General features: G+C 34.2%; 1 protein-coding gene across 1 annotated transcript in view; it reads left to right on the plus strand.

Moving 5' to 3' along the window:
- LOC150107934 (protein GPR107-like) overlaps positions 1-23,745 on the plus strand; it is a 262,788-nt gene that overhangs the window by 196,966 nt on the left and 42,077 nt on the right. The gene's annotated exons all lie outside the window — the stretch shown is intronic.

The following is a 23,745-nucleotide window of genomic DNA, read 5'->3' on the forward strand; positions in this document are numbered from 1 at the left end:
TTAAATTCTTAACTTTCTTGTACTGTTAAGTTTAGTTTTTCACAGCAGTTGTCCCAATAATGCCCATGAGATGATTTGTTTGGTTTTGTGAGAAAATCGCCAAGAATTTAAACTGGTCACTTCAAATTGTACTTATAATTTTTACCAGACTTGAAACCATTTAGTTTTAAATAACATGTAATACTATCTTCATATTTTCCTTATATGTTAGGCTCAATGATCTGTCACAGCCGTCTAATATCCTTTAAGTCACTGCTCTTTAAAAGTTTTATTATGTTACACTTTCATAGTGATTGCAATCCCTTGTTAATTTTGTTTTTATATTTTATGCAAAAAACAACATTCTTAGCCATTATTTATACCTTCATATCATAGCTGTTATATTTGAAACTCAGTTTCAAATATAACAATTTTGTAATTCCCACCTATATGAAAGTCAGTCATGGAGATAAAGATGACAATATTATAATTTTTATTTTAGTTAATGTTTCAGATGCATGTATGTGATGGCGCATTGACTTCAAAATCAACATATTTACATGCAAAGAATCAAGCTCATATTTATGAAAGTGTAAACATAAGTTCTCTATATTTAAAGGAAATCTGACATTCATATTATCTATATAATTACAATGACCATTGCATATTTTTCATAGTAAATGACTTCTAATATTCTATTAAATAAATGAATAATAGAACAGTTATATAGAAATTTTCTAGAATTATATAATGGAGTTCAACAAAATTCTCAGTTAAATTCAAATCTTAGGAATAACATCACACATAAAAATGAACATAGCATTCAGGACCTTTTAGCATTTGGCTAAAAAGTCCTGTAGTTTCACTTGCTTTGCCACATTTATTTTGTTGTTTCTTTTTACTCTTTCATTCTGCCTTAACTTGCAAATTCCTTAGAATACAATCAAAATTGAAGATTTCACTTGTATGTGTCTTCTAGTAAGCAGATTTCTTTAATGCATCTTTTCCTCATTTTGCTGAAGTAGGCATGAAGAATAATCATTCAAATAATAAGAATACATTAATTGAACAGTTGCAAATTACTTTCAATAAAAGGAACTTGCCGACATATTCGTTACTGTCCTTCAGTTATTAATTTCACATTTCTCTTTGGAGAATACTTAGATTCATATAAAACTTCTCAAAGATCATGAAACTTCACTCAATAGTTTATTTCCCCTATTACCAAGTCCCTACACCGCATCAAAACCTGGTTCAAGCGGAAATTCAAGGAAGCATGTGAAATGCTCAAACATAATCTGAATAAAAATGATGGTCTTACAATTCCAAGAATGTGGAGGACCCATCTACAACCTTCATAGCAACCACAAAGAAAGATCTCAATACAAAGAAGACTTGGTGAAGTGTTTTTTTTTCCCTCCTGAACATTCAATAGCAACCTGTACTGTACAAATCCAGAAGATAATCGTAATATAACAATATGAACTGTATAATTCCAGAAGAATCCTAGTACCTGAGGACTTTAGCAGAGTTTATTGTAGTTTTTATTTCATTTTTGTTTATTTTATTTTATTTATTTCGATTTTATTTTTATTTTTTTTACTAGAGGGCAAGCTAAGAAAAAAGATTAGTTAACAACGTAGATGTAATTTACTTGTATAGAGTGCAACAGCATGTAGCTTGTTCTTATACACATGTATCCTTCTGAAGATGACCTCAATACAGGGGTCGAAACATCAAGTTATTATTTTGTTATTAATCAGTAAAATAATCTTTTCAACACGTGTGTTTTGTGTCCCTAAATTCATAAATATGAATAGTTTATTTCATTTTTGAGGCCCTCCTTCCCTGTTTGTCTCTTCATTTTTCTTCTTAGTATTCCAGTTACTTAGTGACAGCTGTTCTAATAACTAATGCACATTTCCATTATCGAGATTCAAAGTGAAATTCTAGTGACATGGCTGCCAATTTCACTGTGCTTGCACATTGTAATAGAATATGGCATAAGAACACCACTATGAACAATATGCAATGAGCATTATTTTCATAACTCCAAGGATTACAACATACACTAAGCAAGTTTGCTACTTAAATATATGTTCGAGTCTCCTTTCATATCATTACTGCTTAACCATGTGGTGGCTCTGGTAATACTAAACATAACTGCATTAATAAATGCGAAGTAATACGTATATATTTTTAGATTACTTTATCATATAAAATCATATTCCTCATTAAAGTAGTTTTTTACTCAGCATTTATAATTCTGGTTTGTTATCTAATATTTGCGTTTGCATGTTTTTGTGAAAGGGAAAATATAACTTTCAGGAGGAGGCGAAGTTTACCACCCAAGAAAAGTTTGACTTGATTGAGAAGCTTGGGAGCCTTTCATAACTATAACAGGATTCATATAACTCTTCCAGTCAAGTGATTCTTGACCAACTGTTGCATCACCTGTTAACTTGACATTTCACATTAACAGGGTATAGTTATATTTATTAAAATTTAATAGACTAACCCCTTAACGCGCTCAACCGAATTAACTTGGCTCCAAGAAACTGAATTTTTCCCCCGCACCCGAGTTAATATGTGTGACTGTGAATTTTGGTTTCACATATAAATACAACTGAATATACACGCTAGGCAATTTTGTGCCTATATCCTATCAGCCGAGAAAAGTTGCCAGCGGCGTGTATCAGCTATTTCGTTTGCATTTGCACATTTTTTGTCCACGATTATAACTGCCTAAATTTCTTCAAGCTTTTTTTTTGATTATCAATTGATTCAACATGTTGTGGATGAAACAAATAGATATGCGAGGAGTCATATCTGTGGTAAAGAAAAGACCTCTTGGTATGACACAAATCCAAATGAAATCAGAGTATTTTTGACTGTTGTACTTTTGCAAAGTATAGTAAGAAAACCAGAATACCGTCATTATTGGACAAAAAATCCATTATTATATACACCATTTTTTCCAGATTGTATGAGCAGGAAACGCTTCGAGGCCATAAAACAATTTCTACATTTTTCAAATAATGATGAATTTGATCCAGCAAATCACCCTCGCCCAAAACTCAACAAAATCTGGCCAATTTATAAAGATTTGAATAGAAAATTTGGCAATTCGATTATGCCAGAGAAATTGGTGACTATTTACGAAAGTTTATTGCTTTATAAAGATCGTCTGGGATGGGTGCAATACATTCCTCTCAAAAGGGCCAGATTCAGCATAAAAACATACTTATTATGTGAATCACAAAGTGGATATGTCTATAATTTTATAATCTATACTATCAAGAATACCATTCTGGAGAGAGATTTTAGCAATTTTCCAATATCTTCGGAAGTAGTGATGACTTTGATGAAACCTTTATTGTTCGACTATAGACAATTTCTTTAATTCCCCTGGATTAGTGGATGTATTGATAATAAATTAAGGCAGAAGCAATGGAGAAGTCATATTTACTTATACGAGTTGCCAAATGATGTACCAATTTATTATTTAATTACTCTGGATTTAGAGAAAGATGTTGGAAGTTTATTTTCTACTTAGTTAGACTATAATAAGTTTAGTTTAATCCTTTATCCAAGTGTAAGCAAACAAAGTTTGCGCCTGAAGTATCTTCAGGACTGAGACAACTCGTAATAAAGGTGGACCAAGCTCTCATCACTCCTTGTCTCAGTATCTCCCATAATGCAATGCATCTCCTTGCAGATATGTATAATGCTATGCATTAAGAGGAAGGGCCACTACCCAGACCGGTTTCGACCTTTATTGAGGTCCTGTCAGTGGGTGCCAGACCCAGAAGTGGTGATACTAAGGCAGAAGCAGTGGAGAGGGTCATATTTACTTATACCACGATTATACTTTACTATGAGTTGCCTCAGTCCTGAAGATACTTCAGATGCAAACTTTGTTTGCTTACACTTGGATAAAGGATTAAACTAAACTTATTATAGTCTAACCAACTGGAAAATGAACTTCCAACCCCTTTCTCTAAATCCAGAGTAATTAAATAATAAGATAGTACACCTTTTGGCAACTCGTATAACTAAATATGACCTCTCGATTGCTTCTGCCTTAGTATCACCACTTCTGGGTCTGGGTAGTGGCCCTTCTCTTAATGCATAGCATTATACATATCTGCAAGATGTGCTTTGCATTATGGGAGATACTGAGACAAGGAATGATGAGAGCTTGGTCCACCTTTATTACGAGTTGCCTCAGTCCTGAAGATACTTCAGGTGCAAACTTTTTTGCTTACACTTGGATAAAGGATTAAACTAAAGTTATTATAGTCTAACCAAGTGAAAAATAAACTTCCAACAAATTTTCTTCTTCTTCTTCCTAACATGGAATATAGGCCATGTGGCCTGTTCCGGTCTCATGCCATCTCTTTTTTGGTCTTCCGATTCTTCTTTTTCCACTTATTTTGTATCTGTATAATATTTTTGGTAGTCTGCTGTTGTCCATTCGATTTAAATGTTCTAGCCATTTTTGTTTATACTGTCTTATGTAGTAATTAATTGGTTTGATTTTTAGGGATTGTAAGATTTCTTCATTTGTTTTGTGGTTCCACGTGGTATATCCAGCTGTTTTTCTGAGGAACTTCATTTCTGCTGTTTGAATTCGTTTTTCATCTTTCCTTTTCATGGTCCATGTTTCGCTTCCGTATAGTAGAGTTGGTTTTGACAAGACATTATATAGTCTGATTCTAGTGTGTTTTTGTACCAGGGATGGCTTAAATATACTGTTTATTATGCCATTTACTTTGACAAAGTTTGATATTTTAGTGTATGTCTTTTTATTCTTCGTATGATAGATCACATCCCAAATATCTGAAAGTGTTTACTTGTTCTAGTATTTTATTATCTATCACTATTTTACTTCTTATTGGGTTTTCTCCTTTGAATGCCATTATTTTTGTTTTTTCTTTGGATATTGTCATATTATATTGCTTTGAGATATCATTTAATGATTTTAATGATCTTTGTAAGTCATCTTCTGATGTAGCTAATACTATTTGATCATCTGCAATTGTGTACCAAATGGGTTATGCTGTTTCCAGATTGTTAATATTTCATTTATATATATATTGAAAAGCAGAGGTGAGAGGGTACATCCTTGTCGTACTCCTCTTGATATATCTTTCCATTCTGAGGTGTGTTCTAATTTAACTGCTATTTTATTTCCTGTGTATATTTCTTGAATAGATTGTAAAAGTTAGTTTGGTATGTTTAAATTGGTTAATATTTTAAACAATTTTTGTCGACTAATTTTATCAAAAGCTTTTTCATAATCAATAAACGCCACATGTGTTTCTTTTTGAAATTCTCTTCTTTTTTCTATTAATAATTTTAAAGTAAAAATTGGATCTATGCAGGATCGGCCTTTTCGGAAGCCATTTTGTTCTTCTAGTAATTTGTTTTCTACAATGCTGTTTAGTTTCTCTTTTAATATTCCTGCATATATTTTATATCCTGTATTCAGCAGGCTAATTCCCCTATAATTATTGCAATTGTCTTTATTTCCTTTTTTATAGATTGGGATGACCAGTGCTTTTTTCCAAGAGTTAGGGGTTTTTCCAGACATCCAAACCATATTAAAAAATTTCAAAAGTCTTTCATTAAATTTTTCACCTGCATTTTTGTAGAGTTCTATATTTATATTGTCTTCTCCTGGCGTTTTCCTATTTTTCAACAAATTTTCTAATCTGCCTTATTCTTTTTTTTATTATTATTAACAGTCGATCTCTATGGAGTTTAAAGACTCACCATGGGAGGCAGACAGTGTTACATGCAATGACCATCAAATTCTGCTTTAAATGATTCAGTTTATCTGCATTCACCACAATGTCAGCCAAAGCATTCCACTGACGAACCACTCTCCATGCAAAGAACCTACTTCTCATGCCCCTGCTCACACCCTCCTTATACAACTTCCAGGTATGCACCCTTTCCCCATTCTACAAAAAATTTCCTTCACAGTAATCTGGTAACAATTTACCAACTTAAATGTTTCAATCATTTCCCTCTCTTCTATTCACAAAGTTTTCCAAACTGCATTTTCTCTCCATCTGTCCTCATATCCCACATCCCAAAGACTAGTTATGACCTTAGTCAGTCTTCTCTGAAACCTTTCCAGCATATACTTTCTTTATAGGTATTTTCATGCAAAATATTTTCATAGAAATAACTGAACTTCATAGTGAAAAGAGATTAGAGACAGTCTCAGAAGAGCTGAGATGGAGGGATAACTGTGTAAAATCCATTGGATTAATAAGCCATCTATTAATGAATAATTAAAAGAAAGTATTGAAGCTCTTTGTTCAAATGTCATTCTCAGCAATAAACTTTCAATGTTAAAAGTCTAGGAAATTACCATTTAAACTATATTAATTTTTATGTGTATATTATTTTTGTATATGAGGTGGGATATCATGCAAAAATCAATACCAAACCATCTAGTAACCCTCATAAAGAACTCACGGAAATCAAGCAACAGTAAGAATTGAAAACTCTGTGTCTAATGAATTCCAATTTGTAAAAGGATCAAGACAAGGATGCATACTCTCACTATTACTATTCAATCTTTACAGCGAAACTATAATGAAAAGATCTCTATAAAAGTGGAATGGAGGCATTAAATTAGGTGGCCGAACAGTTACTAACCTACAATATGCAGATGACATAGGGATAATAGCAACAAACGAACAGGTATTAAAATCCATCCTAAATCAATTAGAATGGGAAAGCTTAAGCCATGGTTTAAAATAAATCAAGATAAAACCAAAATAATGACTTTAAACAATGCAGAAGAGATAGGTATAGAAGGAATTGAAATTGTCGACAATTTCAGCTACCGTAGAGTAATAACATAAAAAGGTGGATGTAAAAAGGAGATAAGAAGAAGAATAGCACTAGCTAAGAAAGCATAACTGATTTAACTAAGATCTGGAAAGACAGGTACATCTCCAAAAAGACCAAAATTAAGCTTATAGAAATCTTACTTTTTTTTTTAACTTTCTCTATGCTTCTGAGTCTTGGACAATGACAAAAGATAACAGAAGAAGAATTAAGGCATTCGAGCTCTAGTGCTGGGTTGTTAAGAGTGTCTTGGACAGAAAAATGAACAAACAAAAGTATCCTAGAAGAACTGAATATCTACACAAGACCGATAAACATAATTGACAAGAGAATAGTGCAATATTTTGGACACATATGTAGAAGGGAAGGCAACTGCCTAGAAAAAATAATCATCCAGGGTAAACCTGGATGATAATTTTTTCCAAGTAGATTGACCAAATATCAAGAAGCACTGGACTTAAACTAGAACAAGCAATAAGAGAAGTACAGGGGAGAAAGAAATGGTGAAGCATCATCAGGAAGGTCATGAGTCCTCAGAGGAGATCCAAGAGACAGATACTATTTCTTAATTTGTCTCTGGGTGGGTGGGGGGGAAGAGATCCTAATAATAATTCAATTTTTAACCTTGTGCTTTTTTTTGAAGTTTCTATTTTCTGTTCATTCCATTCAGTTAATACTGATGGTTTATGATGAGACATAAACTGGAATTTTTTTTAATCTAATTTGTACTTTTAATTGAACTACTTTACTGTGGACACTAGTATTTTAGTAATGGAAATAAACCTATCAGAAGTTCTTAGCAAGTAAAGTCATCACTGCCTCCTTCAAATATCTTGGCACATTGATTACTCGAGATAATAAAATTGGTACATAAATAAAAGCTAGAATAAGTCCCTCCATTAGATCTTATCATTCACTACATCATTTATCTTCTAAAATTCTGACAAGTTAAAACAGAAATAAAGATAGTCATTTGACCTATTGTTTTATATAGAGCAGAAACCTGGAGCATAACAGAGCATCAGAAGTGTTGCAGATGTTTGAAAATAAAATCATCCGAAAAGTATATGGACCTACACAGCAGGTGAATGGAGATAACGTAATCAAGAATTTAATGAACTCTATAGATTCCCACTTCTAGCTGATGATTAGCACATGCAGATTGAGATGGCTTGAACATGTGGAAAGAATGGGTGGGGAGAGAATGGCTGAACAAGAATTCAAGATGATTCTTGATGGAAAGTGATCTAGAGGTAGACTGCAGATGCATTGAGTGAATAATATCCAAAAAATCTCAGCTGAGATGGGAATGAAATAAAAGGGAATGGAATAAAAGAGGTCAAGATAGAAAGGAATGGAAAAAGTTCGTATATGTAGCAAAGTACCTTAGAAGTTCAGCAAGCTGAAGAAGAAGAAGAGATGTTAGTAATAACTACTTCGTGATGTGAACATATCTAGAATTTAGAGAAATGGAGACTTCATAATGAACTACTGTATCCTATAAAAATTTTAGGATTGTTACAGTTAAAATAAAAAAATTAGGTCATCATCATCAAATTCCTGCCATGTACCCTCAAGGGGTGTACAGGATGACAGTACTACATGAAAAATTTACATCATTACTATCTATCTATCTACAATTTTCCTCCAAATCAGTCTGTTACTTGTCAAGACTCCAACATTATCAGATCTTATATTTCTATCGTCTAAGGCACTTTGTACCGTATCAATCCACCTATATCTTGGTCTTCCTCTGGCTCGTTTTCCTGCCAACCTGGCAGAGAACACTTGTTTTGCTAATCTTTCCTCTCCCATTCTATTTAAGTGACCATACCACCTGAGATTAGCTCTGCTAATGCATTCCTAGATGCTGACAATGTCAAGTTCTTTCCTAATATCCTCATTTTTAATATGATATTGCCATTGATGCCATCTGTTCACGCCTCTAATCTTTCTCAGGACTCTCATATCTGCGGTCTCTAGTCTTTGGTCAAGTGTTTTACTTCTGACCCAGCTCTCAGATCCATAAGTTAAAACTGGTTTGAACACTGTCTTGTATACAGCTAATTTAGTGTTCCGACTAATTTCTCTCTTATTCCATATGAATTTATTCAATTGACTTCCCACCATACCAGCTTTGCTGATTCTGTTGTCTATTTCTTTATTTAATTTACCATCTTCAGTAAAAATTGTGCCTAAGTAGCTGAAATGTTTTACTTGTTCCACAGGTTCTCCATTCACAACACAGTTGACACTTTCAATGATTCTGCCTATTTTCATTGTCTTTGTCTTTTTATTGCTGACCTTCATACCATGTCTATTACAACAGCTATTCAATTTAGTCAGAGAATCTTGCAGACTTGTAGCGGATTTATTTAGAAGTATAACATCATCCGCATAAAGCAAAGAGCTGACATTAACATCTCCAATTTTGATATCAGGTTTAATACCACTTTCCTTCATAATGCGATCCATATAGATAACGAATAACAGAGGGGATAATGTACATCCTTGTCTCACACCAGATTTAACATTAAACCATCTTCCTTTACTTCCTTCAATTCTAACTGCTGACTTACAACTCAAATAAAGACTAAGTACTGCCTGATATAATGCCCCATTGACACCATATAACTGCAGCGCATTGAATAGATTCTTTCTTGGCACCATATCATATGCCTTTTCCAAATCGACAAATTTTAAATACTGATCTTTGTTATATTCCCATGCTTTCTCGACTATTTGTCGTAAAGTGAAGATCTGATCCTGACAGCCTCTATTTGGCCTGAATCCAGCTTGTTCTTCACCAAGCTTTTCTTCCACAATTCTTCTCAACCGTTTCTCAAGTATACTTGCATAGATCTTGCCAGGAACACTCAGTAGGGAAATACCTCTGTAATTCTCACATTCAGTTTTATTTCCCTTTTTATGTATGGGTACTATGAGAGCTCTACTCCAATCATCGGGAATTCGTCCCTCTGTCCAGGCTTTCTGAACTATGCAGTGCAGCCACTGTAAGACTCTTATACCACCATACTTCAGCATTTCTGGTCGAATATCATCTACTCCTGCTGCCTTTCCACATTTCAAGCCTTTGATGACTTTTTCTACTTCAAGTATGGATATGTATTCCTAACTGCATGCCTGGTCAGTGTTTTTTATCACTGTGCTGTCATCACTGCTTGTTTCATTTAGCAGTTTTTCAAAGTAATTACTCCATACTTCAAGGATATCTTTTTCTCCTGTTTTCATGTCACCTTTATCATCTCTAACTCCTTTTACAGCACTCTTTCCTCCATTCCTAAGCTTCTTCAACAACCTCCAGAATATTTTGCCACCGTCTTGATATTTATTTTCTATATTCTTGCCAAAGTCCTCCCATGACTTTTGTTTAGCTAGTTTTACACACTGTTTAGCTTTCTTACATTTGTCTCTGTATTCTGTAAGAGTAAAAGCTGACTTATTTGCCAGGAACTTTTGATATGCTTTCTTCTTTTCCTTCACTGCCTCTTTAACTTCCTGTGTCCACCAGGGAGTTCTGATTTTTTTATCCTTGCACACAACCTCACCACATGCCACTGAATCTCCAAGGTTTGATTCCTGTTCTCAAACTCTTTCATTTTCTTTTCAATAATATTTCTGTATTTTAGTCTATAGTTCACATCTGAGAGCTGCTCAACTTTTATTCGCTTTAAAACTTTCTTGCATGTTATTCTTTTCAATATGAAATTCAATTTTATTCTGCTCAAGACTAAATAGTGATCACTTCCAATTTCAAATCCTCTGTACACTCTGGTGTCCTGCACCAGGGAGAAAACATCACTATCAACAATAACATAGTCAATGAGACTTTTCTTATTCCTAGCCTCTTCTCTCCATGTGAATTTGTGCACATTTTTATGTTGGAACATGGTGTTAGTAATAACCAGTCCATGTCCTGAGCAGAAATCCAACAGATATTTGCCATTATTATTAGCTTTGCTCTTTTCTCCAAATTTGCCCAAAATATTTTTTTATGTCTCACAATCATTTCCTACTCTGCTATTTAGATCCCCAATAAGGACCAACTTTTCCTTTTTCATTGTGTCAGTTGCTTTTTCTAAAGCTTCAAAAAATTCCTCCACTTCTACCTTAGTAGAACCTTCATTTCCTACTCTGCTATTTAGATCCCCAATAAGGACCAACTTTTCCTTTTTCATTGTGTCAGTTGCTTTTTCTAAAGCTTCAAAAAATTCCTCCACTTCTACCTTAGTAGAACCTTCTGTGGGACCATAGGCACAAATAAGTCTCATTGTCCAGTTCCCCATTCTCATATTTGCCCACATTACTCTACTTGAGACTGACTGCCATTCAAGAAGATTAGCCTCGTATTTTGTGTTGAATACTATGGCTACTCCTTCTTTTCCTTGATTGTCATTGCCTGAATATAACATTTTGTATTTATTGCTCAGAAAGATCTCACCAGTTTTGGTCTTTTTTGTTTCAGTCACCCCTATTATGTCGATCTGGTACTTATCTAATTCCTCAGCTAGCTCCATTTCTTTGCCATTCAGGCTTCCTATGTTGATAGTACCGATCTTTAACTCTGGTGATGTTGAGTTGGGGTTTGGTTTCAGATTTGTTCCAGTAGCTGACTTTTCGCTGTTCGCCCTGGTTCCCTGGCGAAAACAACGGGGGCCTTGTTTAACCGGGCGACGCCCCAGCCGGCATGAAATTTTGTCATGTTGTACCATAATTTTTTTATTTTGGTTTAACCAATAAGAATACAATTTGGTCGGCTAAATCCCAAATTGCCAGCCCATCCTCGTTCGTTCAGTATCAAAGTAGTTACCCAACAGGGTGCACCACGGGAAGGTGAAGATTGGACATTAGGTCAGAAGCCCTGGTCGGTTCTCCGCATCCCTTTAACGGCTATGTGGAAGTCTCCTCTCAGTTATACAGCTTTGTCCCTTAAGCACCCCAAAAATTAGGTCATAATCTTAAATTCTAAATCAGAAATATAAATTTTTTTTACTTTTATATTTTTTCAAATACAATATGAGCTGTTACTCAAACAAATTTCATAACCTTTACTGAAAATTCGAAAGAAATACTTATGTTGTACACTATTTATTGAACTTGCAGTTCTAAGGGAACATTGTTAATTTATATCAGCTGTATGTCATCAGTTTCTGTCCATTCTGGAAGTTGATATTGATAATAGCCGTGTCTATCACTTTTCCTCCTCCTTAGTTTGAACTAATGCAGATAATGTTTATCACTTCTGATTGCTTTCCCTTTGTAATTGGGTGTGGGGGTCTTACAAGCCGTGAAGTTATTTTTGATTTTAATGGTGTGGGCCGTGGCCCCCTTGGGGGCCGTAGATTTTGTTGAGGGGGGCCGTGAAATAATGAAAACAAATTTAAAACGTTTTAAGACTAAGTAATTTTTTTTTATTTTAAAAGAAACGTATTTAACTTTTATTATTTATTATTTCTTTTTTGTTATTTTTTATATTTTAATATCAAGAACTGTTGATATTGACTTTATATACATATCAAAACTCGTTTTATATTATCACTGTCATCGGAGCTAGTTTTCTGTTACCAATAAAAGTTTCGCATATACTTCACACATGAAAAAAAAGCTTAAACAATAAACAAGTTCATGTGGGAAGATAGTAACTCGCTTGCAGTGAACACGCCCTCCCTAACAGCCATTATACTGCAGAGGCAATAAAAACAAGTGCTTTTATTATGCCAGTGAATAAGGTATGAGGAGTCTGTGTAATATATTTCTCAACAAATAGTGCAATTAGACACAACTGGGATAAAAACACACTAATTAATGAATCACATGTCCCCTCAAACTATGCTGTATAGACTGAAACAAAACCATATGTTGCATGGACAAACACAGTATCTAACTAAAAACTATTGTTATTAATTAGATGTGTGTGAGTTCGATTTCCCCAAGGCAGCAATAAAATTCAACCGAATGTGTTAAAATTCATAAAAGTGTTAAAATTAAGTAATATATATATATAATGAATGTTATGGCAATTTCACATATGGAATTCGATTGAAGAGAGTTAGCATTTCAACTCAATTGTCAGCTATGCTTTTATCTTTCGGTTGCGCGATCTTTTGTTAATACCGCACCAATCATATGCACGTTTTAATAACCTGCCTTTACTGTCTGTTTTGCGTTAGGCTTAATTACCTTAAAGGGAGAAAAGTCACAAAAGAGAAAAATGTTCCTGGTCTGGGGATTCCCTTATTCAGGTAATATTCACTAATTTCATATCAGTCTGTGGTGTGCCAGTGGTGATATTATTTGATCTATTCTACATTAAAAAATTTAATCCTGAGATGGATAAGTGACTGATAAAAAATATAAAAAAATTCCTGCGAACAATTAGAAGCAGAAACAGACTCAAAAAAAAAAAAAAGACAGTAATATTTTACCAGAACAGCCCACATCGTCAGAACCAAACGGTAAGAGCCAAAAAATGTAATACATGCATTTGATTTTTGCAATATTCACTGTGTGTGTTTTGTATTGAATATAAATACAATAAATATTATAATCTCTCTATTACGATTTTGTTTCGAGGGGGGCTGTGAAATATTTTAATTTTTGCAAAGGGGGCCCTGACATCCAGAAGTTTGGGAAGCACTGATATAGGCTGCATGTGCTTAGTTTATTATGAAGACTTCAGATAAATGACATTAACCCGAAACTGGTAAGGTGGGGTCTCACAGACCTGCCCAAATAATGCAGTGTATTATAGAAATCCATATCTTTTTTAATCAATATTAGTGGATTCTCTGTGGATTCTTCCTCACAGTCTTGTTCTGTATCAGACTCATGGTTACTGACTAATTCTAAATCAATTTCACTATCATCTCTGCTAAATGGCTCTTCGTCTGTCGTAAAATAAAAATAATAAAAATAAAAAATAAAATAAAAATATTCTCAAAATACCCTCTAAGTGTTTACGAAAACATATTTACATATAGTTAGTTTGTAAAAATATGATATTTTAGTAGAATATACATGAAAACAACTTGCGTTTCGGAAGTAAATATAGTCACACTTTTGGTAGGGTGGGATCTGGTGGACCCCAGCCCACTTTACACCTCTGCACACTAAACTTGCTTTCACGCACAACAGCCTGTCGTCTATGGCAGTGCTTCCCAAACTGTGGGCCCGGGCCCCCTTGGGGGTCGTAGGTTTTGTTGAGGGGGGACCGTGAAATGATGAAAACAAATTGAAAATGTTTTAAGACTAAGTAGATTTTTTTATCTTAAAAGAAACGTATCTCTTATTATTTCTTTTTTGTTATTTTTTTTATATTTTAATGGGAAAAAAATCTCACATTGGCGCGGGTTCACAAATTTTGCTTCCTGCATATTTTGGTGCTTAATGAATATTAGTAAATATATGCTTATTCATATAAGTTTCATTTCAAAGCAGAAATCTCAGAATTGCAGTTTCAAATATTTCAGCTGATATTGACTTTTTGTGTAGCAGAATTGAAACACATCCATCACATTAAATTGTTATTAAACTTCTTTTACGTTTTTAATTCTTTCTTTATTACTAATCATTTTACATTTCATTGTACTTATACTGCAAATGTACAATAATAATATATCTACCTATATAAAAATATGAGATGATATGCGATGTCAAATGTAATATTTGCATTTGATTTTTGCAATATTCGGTGTGTATGTTTTGTATTGAATATAAATACAATAAATATTATAATAATATATGTCTATATTGCGATTTTTTTCCGACAGGGGCTGTGAAATATTTTAATTTTTCCATGGGGCGGGGGGGGGGGGGGGTCCTGACATCCAGAAGATGGAAGGCATCGAGTTACAGGAGGGGAAGCTATACTGAGGCATGACTCACTGCCACGCATTGTTAAAAAGTTATAGTCAATTTAAACTCTTTGGGATCTGTGACACCCCACCTTACTAACACTCGGTTAATTTAAACTAATGTAACATTTTGATTAAGCATTATCTCTAGATTTTCATTTTTATAATTTCTACTATCCATTGTCACCCATTATTGGTTGCATTTTTTGTATTTTTATTTTATGTTTTACATATTGTTCATGCCACTCCTTTGTGTGTCAGCATACAATTTCCTGTCATTTTTTTAAAAAATTCTGTTTGTGACAAGGTTTACTGTACATTTCTTTTTTTGTTATTTCCTGTGCATTTCATTTTTTGCCTTTTCCTGTAATTTCTTTCTCAGAATTTTCTTTGTTCTGTTTACTGTGATTATCTTTGTTCTTTTCTTTTTTTTCCCACAGTTTCTTTTGTTTTATTGGGAATAGTGTGGGGTTAGTATTTTTTTTAAAAACAAATTTACTATAGCAAACCTTGTATTATAATGAACTGTCTCTCGTCCCTGGGTATATATCGTCTGCTGTATTTAGTTTTGAGTTAGTACTTAGAGTTGATGGAAGTAAGGATGATGGTGTGATGCAAATCGTGTATAAGAGCTGAGACTTACAATTAGTTAATTGTAAAATAGGCCACAGTTATGAGGAGAATTATGGGATTCAAGTAATGGCATAATCTAATGTAATAATAATCTAATATCATTGGCATAATCTAATGTTATTATTCAAGAATGTAAGCAGAGCAAAACTGAAGATGAAAGGTTAGCAAAAGATCCTGGTAGTGACCAAAGTGGATTGCTATTACATGGGCATCTTTACAGAGTCCACTGGTTCATTTGAGTAGTCCACAATGACTGTTATTAGCACAAAGAATATTGTAATTTTTTCTTGAAGTTGTTTTTACCAACAAACACTCAACCATTTCTGGCAACCTATTTCTTTTCTGTGTCAGATTTTTTATAATTGTCAACTTATATACTTATTCCTAGACAAAATCCTGGTTCTTTCTTTCTTTCTCTTTCAGTCATATTTTTGAAAAATATTTTAGCATCTACTCTATAAATTTACTTCAGTAACATATTTTTCCTTTTTTTTTACCTATAAGCTCAACTTTGTAACTTATAAATCTGTTTATCCTCATAGGGAGCATTTCCCCAGTTACCACATTGGTAACATGTCTGTGAATTTTCTCCACTATTTTGTCATCCCCAAGACATAGTTAAAGAATCTGTGCTCAAGAGTCCTAGTATAGTCATATCAAAGTCTTAAAAAAAAAACAGGAATAATAATTTTCTTATCTGTGTTCATCACTGTTTCTTGACCTCCAAGTGATCAATTATTGTTATGAAGGATACTGTTAATTTATCATTGTTATTAGACAGAAATAAAACTTAAAAAGTTTCAAAATTTATCAGAGAGAGAGAGAGAGTGTGTGTTTATGAGCACATAACCTTCAGCATCAGAATTGTCTTGGTTCACAATACTTAAGACACATGCTCTGCCCAGACAGAGCCCATATGTTCACCTTTTATTATTGCTTTTAGGTTTCATTGACCTGTTTAAATTTTTTGGTTCTCATCAGAGAAAAGGCCTTTTGTCCCTGTATTCTAATATCAAAAATTTCAAGATATTTTGCTCACTTTTGAAGAAGCAAAATACTTTAGATATCACATCCTAATATGTACCCTTGGGGAATGTACAAAATATTATGATTAGTATGGAAAAAATTGCATCATTTGCCAACTTTCTATCAATTGTCCTCCAAATTAATTTATCTGCCATGACTCCAATATCGGATTTTATACTTCTGTGTCTTTGAAGGCTCATCTCATATCAATCCACCTATATCTTGGCCTTCTGGGTCTTTTCCTGTAATTCTTACAAAAAACGGCTATTTTACTAACCTTTCCTCTCCCACTCTATTATTATTAGGAGAGACTTTCAGTGAATCAGGGATTCATTGAAGGTCACATGCTATCTACACCAGCTGTCATACTTGTTCTTGAATTCATTAATACTAACACACACCTGGTGACAATCTATTCCAATCGCACACCACTGTGAGAGAAAAGTTTAGCTCTCACACTATCTTGATGGGCATTCATTCTTAACTTCTGAGGATGCCCTTAAGTCCTTTCCTCACCCTCCATAAAATGAAAAACTTGCCCCTCTTTCTAGTGTCTGCAGTCTAAAAATTTTCCATATATATCTTTATAATCAGTATTACACAATCTTTATCATTTTAACACTTCTTTGCACACACTCTCCATGTATCAGAATCACCATGGAAATCAGGATACTAGATCTGCATGTAGTAGTCCAAGTAAGGTTTTGTGAAGGGCTTGTAAAGATAAAATGATTTCCTTATCTTTACATATCAAAGTTTGTTTCAGCATTTCAGTTATCCTCTAGGTTGATTTTTCAGTCTTTGCTGTATGGCCATTGAACTTCAACTGCCAATCTAGTAAAGCTTCAAGATCCCTACCTGATCAGTTTCTTATAGCATAATCTCACCAATATAATATGACACTGGAAATTGTATCACACCAAAGTACATAACTACATTTACTAACGTTGAACTGAAAGCCATTTTCACATGCCCACAATTTCAGCCTATTCAGATCCTCCAAGTACTGCACATTCCTGATTACCAACCTATCTCTGCATTGTCTTCAGCAATTAACTATGTCATATTCTTCCCAGTGTCATTAATGTATAGCCTAAATAATAATGGACCAAGGATTGATTCTTCTGCACCACTGCTTACTTTAAATCTTGCAGATTCACTACCCCCACATATCACTTTTTGATATCTCTTTATCATCCTCCTTTACTATAGAATCTGAGCAGTTGCTCAAAAAAGACCTTCCCTTAGGTCAAAAACTCAAATTTTAAATGAGAAATATAGAATTTTTTATTTTATAGATAGTCTTTCCATTACAAAATGAGCTGCTATCCAAAAAAATTTCATAACTTTTATTAAAACTTAAAAAAAATGCTGTATGTAATACAATATTTTTCAATTTACAGTACTAAGGGAACAGTATCAATTTATATCTACTGTATGTCATCGTTTCTATTCATTCAGCTAGTTGATATCGACTCCAGCTCTGTCCATCACATTTCCCTTCCCTTAGGCTGACTAATACAACCATTGTTGTTGATTGCAAAGTAGAAATTTGTATCAACCCATTTTTGAATGCAAACGATAAATGGTATAGTTGGACACAGGCTTTGCACCATACTTGTCCAAAGAAATTATCATACATTTTTTCTACTCCTGTGGAAACTTCCTTATTTTGAGACTCAAATTATACAGCCTGGTCAAAGTTATGCTTTTATCCCATGACTCCCTATTGCAGAATTCGTATTCAGTTTGTGCAACAGCTCTAGTACATCCTACCCATACACATGAGTTCATAGATACTGCTACACCTTCATCCAGTGAAGATGTAGCAGTGAGTTCAATGTTGCATACACCAGATTGATAACTGTTAGCAAAATAGCCACTCATTAGTTGAACATCTGTTATCTATATATCATCTGCAATCAGTTGAGCTTATTGTTTCATATTCATTCTTTCTTTTACTTGCAATATAACAGTAGAATTCTTATCGGTTGTGTTTAGTTTGCTAAATCAGGTTCTTTTCATACTTAGCCTTAACTTTTCATGCAACAGTTGTTATTCTTCTGGCTGCTGCTTATAATTTTCATAAATGACACCATCCTTATACATGTCATTTCTTCCGCATCTTTTTCTTAGAAATCTCTTGCTTAATTAGATTACACATCCATTTTGCTCCTACCCTATTTATTCTTCAAACTATACAGACACATTATGATATGATATTTCATCATTTAAGTATTTTTTAAACACTTCCCATGCACTGTCAATATCCTTCCCATCCAACTGATACCATGAGGCAGAACCCAGCTTACTTCTCAGGTGGTCATAAATTCCTGCTTTGTGGTTCAGCATGTATCCGTTTCTGAATGAACATTCATAAACTTACCCAATTTCCAAGTGAGTATAATGTGATCAAAGTCTCCTTCTGGAGGTAGAATAGTTCATCTTTAACTAAAATCTCCTCTGATACTATAATCAGATTTTAACACTCTTTGATCTTGAGTTCATTCTGTCAAATGCTGTTTGAGGCTGTTGTATCTCAATAAATTCAGTTTCATTCTTCACATGAGATTTAGCAGCTACAGAATTAATGTCCTGATAATTAATGCCCCGATTAAGTGTAATCAAAGTTATGATTGTTTCACACCCATCATCTTTGTCACTCACCTGATTTAACATCACACCATCTTCTAGTACTTCCTTCAATTCTAGTGGTAAGACTTATACGTTGGTTAGACATAACTGGTAATTAATTTACGGAATTAACAACGCATGTAAAGTAAATTAATTAAAGATAACTTTAATGAATCACTTCTATATTTCGACAATGTCACATTGTCATCTTCAGGAACATAAAGATATGGTATGTGCACTAAAGGAACTAACAAAGCAAATGAGGAAGAAATTAAGACACTAATTTTGTTCCTAAAGTCCTAATGGTGCCCTCTTACGGGCTAATTTGGTAGTCTTGGCCGTTGGGCTGAAGTTCTCATAATGAAAGACCATATAAAAAGTTGGCATCCCTTATCCGCTCTACCAAAGACCAACCACTTCCCCTAGACCTACCTGGTGTATACCAGGTCCCTTGCAGCTGCAAATTGTCCTACTTTGGCCAAACAGGCAGAACAACAAATATCAGGATTTCAGAACACCAAGACTACATCCGGTTTCACCAGTACAGCCGCTCTGGGCTGGCAGACCATGCCTTAGATACCCACCATAAAATTCGTTGGAAGAAGACAAAAATAATCCATCGCAGCAAGTTTAAATACGAAAGATTATTCAAAGAATCTTCAGCAGCTCTAAAAAACGTTCCTAACCTCAACAAATTTGGGTGCATGAAACTGCCCCAAATTTGGGAGACTTTCATTATGAGAACTTCAGCCCAACGGCCAAGACTACCAAATTAGCCCGCAAGAGGGCACCATTAGGACTTTAGGAACAAAATTAGTGTCTTAATTTCTTCCTCATTTGCTTTGTTAGTTCCTTTAGTGCACATACCATATCTTTATGTTCCTGAAGATGACAATGTGACATTGTCGAAATATAGAAGTGATTCATTAAAGTTATCTTTAATTAATTTACTTTACATGCGTTGTTAATTCCGTAAATTAATTACCAGTTATTCCTTCAATTCTGACTTCTGACTTGCAACCTAAATATAGACTAAGTTTGCTTGCTATACAAGCTATTTAACTGTGGCATTTTGACAATCTACTAAATCTACTAAAACTTTTCTTTTAGCACCTCTAGTAAACTTAAATACAGATATTTGTCATATTCTCATTTCTCAACTATTTGTCTTAAAGTAAAAATTAATTCTGACAACCTCTATTTTGCCTGAATCCAGCTTATTATTATTCCAGGAACACTCAGCAGGAAAATTCCTCTGTGATTCACAAATTCAGTTTTATTTTCCTTTTTATAGATAGGTACTATGAGCTCTTTCCTAGTCATCCAGAATTTGACACTCTGACCAGGCCTTCCGAATCAGTATAACCACTGTAAAACATCTTATACTTTCATATTTGATGTGTTTTCAGATCTCAAGTTTTTGGTGGTCATGTTTGGATCTCCAACAAGGACCCACTTTTTTTTTTGCATTGTGTCATCTGCCTTCTGTTATTCTTGGAGAAAATTTCTCCATCTCTTCCTTAGGACCCTCAGTGGATCATAGTCACCAATAAGTCTTTGCCAGTTTCTCATTCTGATATTACTCCACATCACTCTACTTAACATTGCCTGCCATTCAAGAAGATTATCCAGATATTTAATGTTGAATTCTATAACTACTGCTTCTTTTCCTTGATTGTAATTGCCTGGATGTAATATTTTGTATTTGTTGCTTAGAAAGATCTTACCTACTTTTTCTTGTTTGTTTTAGTAACACCTATTATGTCAATCTGGTTCTTATCCAATTCTTCTGTTCCACTTATTTTTCATTGATGTTTATGTTGATGTGCCAATCTTGAACTTGCTTAAGTTGAGTCGAGATTTGTTTTAGTAGCTGACTTCACTGCTTGTCCTGGTTTTGCTGGCAAAAACAACAGGATCTTTGTTTAACCAAGTGATGCCCCATCTGGCATGAAATTCTGTTGTGTTTTACCTTCATTTTGCATTACGGTTTAATCCAGTAAGAATACAATTTGGTTGGCTAAATCTCAGATTGCCAGCCCATCCTCATTCATTCATTATCCAGGTAGATATCTAACACAGTGCATCATGAGAAGTTGAGGATTGGATGTTAGGTCAGAAGCCCTGGCCTGTTCTATGCATCCTTACAAGGTTTGTTGGTCTCCTTCCAGTTATCCAGATTTGACCTTATGTACCCCAATAAAATAATATTTAGCTGCTATATATATATATATATATATATATATATATATTTTTTTTTTTTTTTCCAACCATCATTTGTATCTTTGTTGTAAATTACATTGCGAAAACGAATTGAGCACAGACCTTCACAACTATCAGTATCTGTACACTTCTTATCTGGTTTTGACAAATTCTTCTCTTTTTGCAAATGTAAGTTTCTGTGGCTTAGCAGTTCTGTGGGAAGTTTTCAGTTTTGAGACCACATCATGATGTGAATAAAGAGTTTAATAAAAATAAGCAATTAAAACCTGATAAGTTTTGTTAAGTCATAATATATCATCAGGGGTACTGGTACAGAAAAGTTTTACACAACAAAAGCCTATTAACAATTAATTACACATATTAGATGTTTTGATAACTTCACAACTGTTACACACAATTGATAAACCAGAATACAAACAGTAAATTCATTACTGTATGCATGTTGGAACAGTGCTAGTCGTTGCTATCATGATCTATCATGGACCTAGGATATAATATACATGATAGCAACAGCTAGCAATGTTTCAGCATGCATACAGTAATGAATTTACTGTTTGTATTCTGGTTTATCAATTATATATAACAGTTGTGAACATTACTGTATGCATGTTGGAACAGTGCTAGTTGTTACTATCATGGACCTAGGATATAACACGCATGATACCTCAGAACATATTATTATTATATCACACCTCCAGGGAGTCCAAAAACTCATCGAGGGAGGGCATCAACTCTACAACTCCTTGTCTCACTACTCCACCTTCATCATCAAACACCAATGCCATCTACCGCCGACTACCACCACTAGTGCTTTCACAGACAATCACAAACATCCATACCCATGGCAGGATTCGAACCTGCAGCGTTTTGGCTCGAGAGCAGATACGCTAACCACTCTGCCAACCAGGCCAGCAATAACTAGCAATGTTACAACACGCATACAGTAATGAATTTACTGTTTTGTATTCTAGTTTATCAATTATATGTAACAGTTGTGAAATTATCAAAACATCTAATATGTGTAATTAATTGTTAATAGGCTTTTGTTGTGTAAAACTTTTCAGTACCCCCGATGATGCAAGTCTTATGACTTATGAAACTTGTCGGGTTTTAATTACTTATTTTTTTTAAACCTCTTTATTCACATCATAATGTAGTCTCAATACCGAAAACGTTCCACAAACACTTCGCTTTTTGTTCAGAAATCAAAGCAAGCATTCAACATTGCATGTGTGAAATGGCAAGACATTTACTAAGGTCATCAGTACAAGAACTGGCAGAAAATTAACTACTGTAACATTAACAGATCAGAACTTACATTTTTGTTTCACATACAGTCCTAACAACTTGGACAACACTTCCGTAAGTTCTGCTACACTTTGCCTTTCTTCCTGGGTGCTGGCTAAAATTTGGACAGCCCTTGGCAGTCTTTCAGCGGCAGTTTACCAGGACAATATATAGATTGAATTTCTGTTGGTAAACTGGAACCACTTGTTGATGGTGCGAATTCCAAATGTACTTAGCACTTTCAGCAGTTACTGGAAATACATCGGACAGTAACAGCCTCACTTGGATCCCCCTGCACCTGGGGTCACGCACCTGGAACCACTTCTCAACATGCGTGAACATACTTGAAAGAGTCAGAGAGAGAGAGAGAGAGTGTGTGTGCAAGCTCCAAGAGCTTAAAGTCCTTTTATAGCTCTGTTCATTCCTTGTTCTTTGGCTAAAACTCCCTGGATCTTTTGAGTACATGATGAGTCACTTGGGCTACCTTTGTTTTTGGTTGCAATTTTCTACATTTGTATGACCTTATGAACTTTTGTTGTTACTGGGTCAAACATAATTCTGGCTTATCCCTTATTTTCCGTTACACATACACTTACAATATACTTTTTTTTTTTTTTCTCTCCAGCTTAATAGTAGAATTATTACATTAGTTTAAAAACTGTACAAATTCTGATTTCTACATGATTTAGAACCTATGTAAAAGCGATCGCAGGAATTTATGTAACAATTTCCCCATGAGAGATTTTACAGAAGCAATTCAAAAACAGAAAAGAAAAGTAAATGAGATCGTAATTGTAGTAGGTACTAATGACTTACCTAGCAATAAGTTCAGTGTGAGGGAGGACATGAAAAGGTTGTTGAAAGAAGTGAGAGTGAAGAGTGAGAATGTAAAAATCGTCAGTATTTAACTCAATATGATAATGAATTAAGAAGAAGGGCTACAATAGTCAATGATTCGATGCATAGACAATCGAATACATAGACCTGTGTAGAAGGAATGGATGTGAATTTTTGGATGTGTGGAGTGAGTTTTAGGAAAGATTGAATTTTTATAACAGTGACAGCTTATACCTGAATGGGTTTGGTATAAGGAGTCTTGAAAAACTAATAACTGGTATGAAACCTAACACAGAGTCAGGGAAACTAAATTATGAAGGGAGGAAGGCGAGAATGCGAGTGTAAGAGCAACAATATTGTATAACTGTGTTAATGGTGGGGG

Source organism: Typopeltis vanoorti, chromosome 3 (genome assembly GCF_054136105.1).
Source record: "Typopeltis vanoorti isolate ZY-2024b chromosome 3, IOZ_Tvanoo_1.0, whole genome shotgun sequence".
In the NCBI taxonomy this organism is placed as follows: domain Eukaryota; kingdom Metazoa; phylum Arthropoda; class Arachnida; order Uropygi; family Thelyphonidae; genus Typopeltis; species Typopeltis vanoorti.